The following is a 7,281-nucleotide window of genomic DNA, read 5'->3' as shown; positions in this document are numbered from 1 at the left end:
CGAAAGGCAGGATAAACCCATAATGTTTTCGTTCGCCTGACTGACATATTCTCGGACACACTTGGCGCTTCTAATTAACTTTAGCCCTGTCCCATCTTGCGGACCTAGGCGGAGAGAATCATCTCTCCTAAGATCCGAGGTATTATTCGTACTGTGCCCTCGGGAAACTGTTTTAAACTCTCTCTCCCTTCGTTTCCCCCCCACCGATCTCCCTCCCGTTTGCTCTCCATGGCCGAGAAGACGCAGCTGACTCCCCAATAACTCGGGGGACCGCTTCCAATTCCCAGCACCTTAACTCGGTGTATCTATCCCCTTGTAGCTCTCTCCGCCCTCTTTCACCCGCCCTCCATTCATTCCTCTCTCTCTCTCTCTCTCTAATTCCGTCTGCATTCTCTCTCGAACAACTTCGGATGTGCTCGCGAAATTGGAACACTGTGGCAAGCCGTTGCAAACCCTTGTTTCTCCGGAAACTTCTCCACGCAGTTACATTCAACCCTGAAGGGATCGGAAATGCGTTCTCTGAAAAGTTTCAAGAGATCGGAATGCGGATATAGCTTCTGCTGTTTTTTGGTTGCAGTGTTCGTAAGAATGGCTTTGAAATCTACATAATAGGGAAAACATGCAATAGTGAGGATCACCCATAGCGAAAATAAATGTGTGTGACTGTTATTTTATTCAAGGTATGTTAAAATGTTAAAACATAGAATAACAAACAACACTTATTTAATATAATAAATATTATTTATTTATTTAAGAATATATATCGTTGCAATTAGACAATTGTTCTTGTGGCAACGGTTAAGTCTGATCAACGGTCACTCTTACAATGCACATCTACATCTACTTAATACCCCGCAAGCCGCCGCAAGGGCGTGTGGCGGGGGGTGTTAGGACACCACCCGTAATTTAGAAAAGAAAAAGGAAAGAAAAACCGCATGATATAACCACAAAATCATATATAAAAAAAAAAAAACTTGGCATAAATTCATGCATGAACACTTACACCCCACACACATGCAAACACTCAATCTACACCTTACATACACATGCACCTGAAAGTATACCTAATATCTCTATAGTGTTTAATTTTGTTCCGACTTGTAAATTCAACGTTTTTAATATTTTTAAAGTGACTTCGGTTTCTTGCTATTATGATTTCTGATTGTTCGGGGAAAGAATGAGTATTTGTATCCATCTGTCCTGGAATCTATCTCCCTTAGTTTATCTTTGTGGTCTGATCTACCTAAGTAGTGTGGGGCCATTATAATTCCTTCAGTGTCATAGTTAAACTCGTTTCTTCTGAACCTTTCTAAAAGTCTAAGCCTCGCTTGTTCTCAACCTCGCTTGTTCTCAGCCTCGCTTGTTCTCACATACATACATACATGCACAAGAAGAACAGATATGAGACAAAATGCTCGTATACACTACAATGACACTTTTAAGATTACCAACCGCACCTTTACCATCACACAAGGGCTAGGTTCACACCATACCTACAACGCTCCGTCCATCGCCGCACTCCGTCCATAATCACGTACTCTTCAATTTCACGCGCCGTTGACACATCATTCAATTTTCCAAATAAAACTTCTCACGCCGTGCACATCATGTACAAACAATATTTTAATAAGTACAATGGTATAATAATTACGGATCAATGCAGTTTATCACCCAGTGGCTACTTTGCACTTATTCTTATAACTCCTAAAATTGCATGAAAAGGGCTTAAAAAACCTCCAGGCAGCTGGTTCCAATCAACAATAGTTCACTTTTAAAAAGTAATATTTTTTCTTATTTGTTTGCTGCGTTCCATTTATATATATATATTTTAAAACTGGTAAAATTGCATGAAAAGGGTTTAAAAAACCTCCAGGCAGCTGGTTCCAATCAACAATAGTTCAGTTTTAAAAAATAATATTTTTTCTTATTTGTTTGTTGCGTTCCATTTATATATTTATTTTAGAGCTGGTCGTTTTCCCCCTTAAAGTTTGTTTTTCTTGTCTTTCCATAAATCTTCCCATGCTTCGTCATTTTTCACAATTACATTATATTTACATTTAACAATTGTACATCACGCCTAACCTGCTCTTCCTCCTTCTATTTTCCAAACTCTCCTATTTTAGTACATCCAAAATTTCCGTAACACACTCTGTTCTTTGGTACCTTCCGAGTACATATCCTGCTGCCTTTCTTTGAACTTTTTCTATATTTTTAGTATGTCCCACCTCATGTGGATCCCATACTATGGACGACTATTCTAGGATAGGGCTAACCAGTACCTTCAAGTACTTTAAATATTGCTAATTTATATTGCTCTTTAAAAACTGTAAAAAGGGTTTTCACATAAACATTAAGACGGGAAGATTGGAATGAAATAATATCAATGTATATGCCAGGTCTTTCTCGTAAAATTACATTTATATTTGGAAGTGAGCATAATTTCGTGATCCTCTGTTTTTCTTTCTAAAGCAAGGCTATTCCAAACAAGTATTCACATGATCTTACGTATTTCTCTTCATCTTCATACCGTAGTAATTAGGTGGCGTTAAGATAAAATGGGGCATTTAGTTTTAATAATCAAGCTGGACTAGAACTACGAAAACTTTCATGAAAACTTTTATTTTCAGAAATATACGAAAAATATGTGATTGATCATGAAGTGAAAAATAGATCTCCACCCAAATCTATTCAAAAGGTCAATGAAGTTTTAAAAACAATACAAAGTTATAACTCTACTCGTACATTTTCGCCAAAGAAATTATCATCTTTTACATTTCAAAATATCTCATAAAAGCTATATTTCTCCTACAATTCAAAACGTTTGTTCCAACGATAGGCATTACAGAAAATGCAGATATCTCAAATTATAGTTAGAATTCTCGCAAGTTCTGAAATTGTCCCATCAGCAAAATACTTGCAAATGCTATATCTACATCTACGTAATACCCTGCAAGCCGCCGCAAGGGCGTGTGGCGGGGGGTGTTAGGTCACCAACCGTAAAAAGGAACAATACCACATGCAAAACAACAACATGGAAAATTACACCCGCAGCAGCGCACACACTCATGCAACAATCCCTTCATCCAACACTCATGCAAATACATTTTCCAAAAAATAACAAAAAACTGCACCCCAGGATGCAGCACGAAAGCCATCCAACAACACGCAACCCAGGACACAACGGGCAAGAATGTGAAACACCACCACCACATGAACAGGCACCACAAAACACTCTACCCCTTGAGGAGACTATGACAGGCAGGGAATGCGACTCAACGTTGCAGGTGGCAGGAATTTCCCCCGGGGGATTTAAAGAGGGACGAGGGATTGAAAGGGAGACTTAAAAACAGATGAACTGAACACAAATGAGGTCATTCGGAAAGAATGGGTTACGATAACATAACACACGAGGTTAGTGGAAGAGCATGCATTTAAAGTAGAACTAATTATTTTTTAGACGCTGAGGGTGGCAAGTGGAATTTTTGCTACCTATAACCCTGCAGTTGCTATCCCGTATTTTCCGTGGGAAGAAGGAGTCCTGGAGTCGGCTAGTTCTGGCATCTATTTCCCGAATTTTATATGCATGATCCAAGCGACCAATGTATGTAGGAGTGCGAATAATTTGCGAGACCTCGGTGGTGAAACATGCGAATCTGAATTTATTTAATAGTTTCAATCTTGCATTGAATAGTCTCTCTTCTAATGATTCCCACCCCAACTCCATGAGCATTTCGGTGAAGCTTTGTGTTTTATCGTAAGAATTTTTTACAAAACGGGCTGCCCGGCGTTGAATCTTCTCAATTTCCCGAATCAGACCTTTTTCACTCGGATCCCACACGCTACATGCGTATTCTAAATGAGGCCTTACAAGAGTGTGGTAACAACGTTCCTTGACCTTCGAGTCACTTTTGCCGACAATGCGTATAATGAATCCCAATTTTTTATATGCTTGACCGCAGACTTTACGTATGTGAGTGCCCCAAGTTAAGTCTTCTGTGAATGTGACACCTAGGTATTTTACCGTATCAACTACTGCTAGGTCACCTCCAGCTAATTTGTAAGGAAATCCCGTTGATCTTTTAAAGAAATTTACCAATGAACATTTATTATAATTTAGAGTCAATCCCCAGTTAGAACCCCATTTAGTAATGCAATCTAAATCCTGCGCTAGAATAAAACGATCCTCATCCCCAGATATCTCCCGATAGATCACCGTGTCATCCGCGAACATCCTAATTTTACTTTTCACTTCACGGTTCAAATCGTTAACAAAAATCAAGAAAAGCAACGGCCCGATTACACTTCCCTGAGGTACCCCCGACGTGACTCGAACGCTGTCGGAACAAGCGCCATCAAGGACTACCCTCTGTTCCCGCTCTGGAAGAAAATCTTTAACCCAATTTATGGCGCCCTTGTTTATACCCGCGACTTTAATTTATGAATGAGTTTACCCTGTGGAACCTTATCAAATGCCTTGACAATCTAAGAAGATCGCATCCACTTGCCTACGTCTCTCACTCGAAAAAAGTAAGTCATGAGTAAATAATCCGAAATGGGTTTCGCAGGAGCGGGTTTTCCTGAATCCGTGTTGATTGTCACTTAAAAAGTTAATATTGTCAAGGTGTCTCATTATTGAACTGACAATTATGTGCTCTAAGATTTTGCAACAGATAGAAGTGAGAGATATAGGTCTGTAATTACTGGGATCCTCCCTGTCACCACTTTTAAAAATAGGCGTTATTTGCTCGGTTTTCCAAATCTTAGGTACTTTGCACTCTGTCAGGGATTTGTTAAACATAAATTTAATGTACGGGGCAATGTTTGGAGCTAAATGTTTTATGATTGTCACTTAAAAAGTTAATATTGTCAAGGTGTCTCATTATTGAATTGACAATTATGTGCTCTAAGATTTTGCAACTTATAGAAGTGAGAGATATAGGTCTGTAATTACTGGAGTAATTATATATAGGTCTGTAATTACTGGGGTCCTCCCTGTCACCACTCTTAAAAATAGGCGTTATTTGCGCGGTTTTCCTTTGCGGCGACGCCGCCTCCATCACCCGTGGGTGGCTTCCAGGGACGCGCGCCCAGCGATCCTTGCAACCCGGAGGAGAGAGGGGGGAGGGGAATTGAGAGACTGTTTGGTGGGTTAAAACTGGCCGACAAGAGGAGGTGGAAAATGTGAATGGCCGCTTTGGGCCCCCCCCCTTCGGGGGGCTTAGCTTGGTTCCGCGGTCTGTCTTGTATCCGGAGGGCGGTGGAAGGGGGTTGTGTGGGGAGAGTGAAAGGGCTTCGATGGCTATCGAGGAAGAAACAATAACGGGGGGAATGGAAATAGTCTTGGGAAATGAATTTCCTCCCTTCCACCCTGTCCTCTTTATCTCGGAATCCTCGACCCTTCGACCAGTCCTTTCGACCCCCTTCGGCCGCACCCTCCATCTCCGTGGCCACGGGTAATTGTTGCTTCAGCGCGGAAAGATCTCGAAGATATCCCACGGCGCGCCGTTGAGAAAGAATCCCATCACCGCAGAATGTTTGGAGGGTCGGGGTCGTACGACTGGTTCTGGGCCCGTTTGCTCACCATCCGATCGACCCTTGACCCTTCCTGGTCCCCTACAGGGTTTATCATCTCCCTTGATTCTTTCCTCTTTCCCATCTATTCCCTCTCATGAGGACCGCCTCCACCGATAGATGACATTAACACACGGGGATGATTGAGTCACGTCGGTGTCCTGTTTGAACTACGCTGCCATTTCCAGGGAAAACTTGGGTGTCGGTACACCGGAAAGCGCTAAGTGATCTTTCATCGGCGAGAGGCAGGGAAAAGGCCTGCTTTCTAGAGCTTGCCACGGGTTTGACGAGTAGCACACAACTTTTGGTAAACACGCAAGTATTTTTGAACCAATCCATGTGGCGGTGATGCTTTGATGGAGCATTCCTCACGATGGAAAATTTTTATGATGGTAGCTGCAAGGTTGTTTGCAAAGTTGTCCCAATAAATATAAAATAAAAATCCATTTGGGAAAGAAACAACCGACAGCGACTCACTATTTGCTGAAATGGTGGAAGCTGTCTTAGAAGCGTCAACTTAGGTCAAAGGCTAGGAGGACTCTAAAAATATGACGATCGATAACGCGCTTCGTTTTAGTCGCATACGTAAGTTGAAATAGATTTGGACCAAGAAAAGTGAACAATTAGCTTTAAAGCAGTAAATATAAAGTGGGTATGTCTTAAATGTATGCAATATACGACGCTTCATCAGTACAGTAATTAGCTTAAGTACAACTCTTAGTACGAGTTAGAATACGTACTTAGAATAATTAGTTCGTAGTTAAATTAAAATAAAAGTGAATATTTGAAAACTTATTGAAACCAAACATGATATTACGCTGATATAAACATTATTCCACCGTAGTGTCCTGTACAGGACAAAACTCTTTGCGCGCAACGCTTTGGGTTTCTCAGCATCGGCGGCGAATTTACCACCATTAGAAAAGCAGCGGTTTCATTCACCTTACTGCCTCTTTAGCGGGGTCAGGTCTGCGCGAATGGCCCTCACCCTTTGTGACCTATCGTGTCTGGGGAACACGGCGATTGTCTTCGATCGTACCAAGATGTTCGGCGTCCTTTTAATCAAATCTGTCGAAGCAACGTCCTGCGTAGCTATGCAGCGCCCCTGCCAGTGGTAGGACCAATTTAAGGGCATTGGAGGTCATGGACGATCTTTAAATTATTAATGGTGAGTTAGGGATGATTAAGTTGAGTGGAACTATCCGCGACCTGCAGCGGATGAAGTCTGTTGTGCCAGAGGCTTCCACTTTCCCGGAGGAATAGTGAGAGGTATGCTGCAGCGTTTGGCGAACTGAAGACTCCTGCATCTGGGGTATATGCAGTCAGTGTCGTAGGTCCCGATGAGGGCGCTTTGACAAGAGAGTTAGATCACGTGCAGCGCAGGGCAGCGAGATTTGCCAAAGGGGTTACAGACAGCAGTGTGACATAATTATTGAAACATTTGGGGAAAGATCTTCTCGTAAAGCGAAGATTAACTTTTAGACTGAAAACTTTTAGTAAACGTTATACCGAACAACTCTCGGAAGACGTTAAGCGCATTTTAACAATCCGAAACCATCCCATACCTTGTCTTTTGGGTGCATTGCTGCGTGGGGTTTTACTGGGTGAGCAATGCCACCCTCTCCCTAGCTTTTCCTACAAACCTCATTCTTTTCTTAGACTTTCCTTATTCGATTGTTCTCTTTAATCACTCTAATTTACTTTGAGTAT

This window comes from Hetaerina americana, unplaced genomic scaffold, assembly GCF_022747635.1.
Source record: "Hetaerina americana unplaced genomic scaffold, ioHetAmer1.1.p SCAF_134, whole genome shotgun sequence".
NCBI classification, from domain to species: domain Eukaryota; kingdom Metazoa; phylum Arthropoda; class Insecta; order Odonata; family Calopterygidae; genus Hetaerina; species Hetaerina americana.
This window is presented reverse-complemented; position numbering follows the sequence as displayed.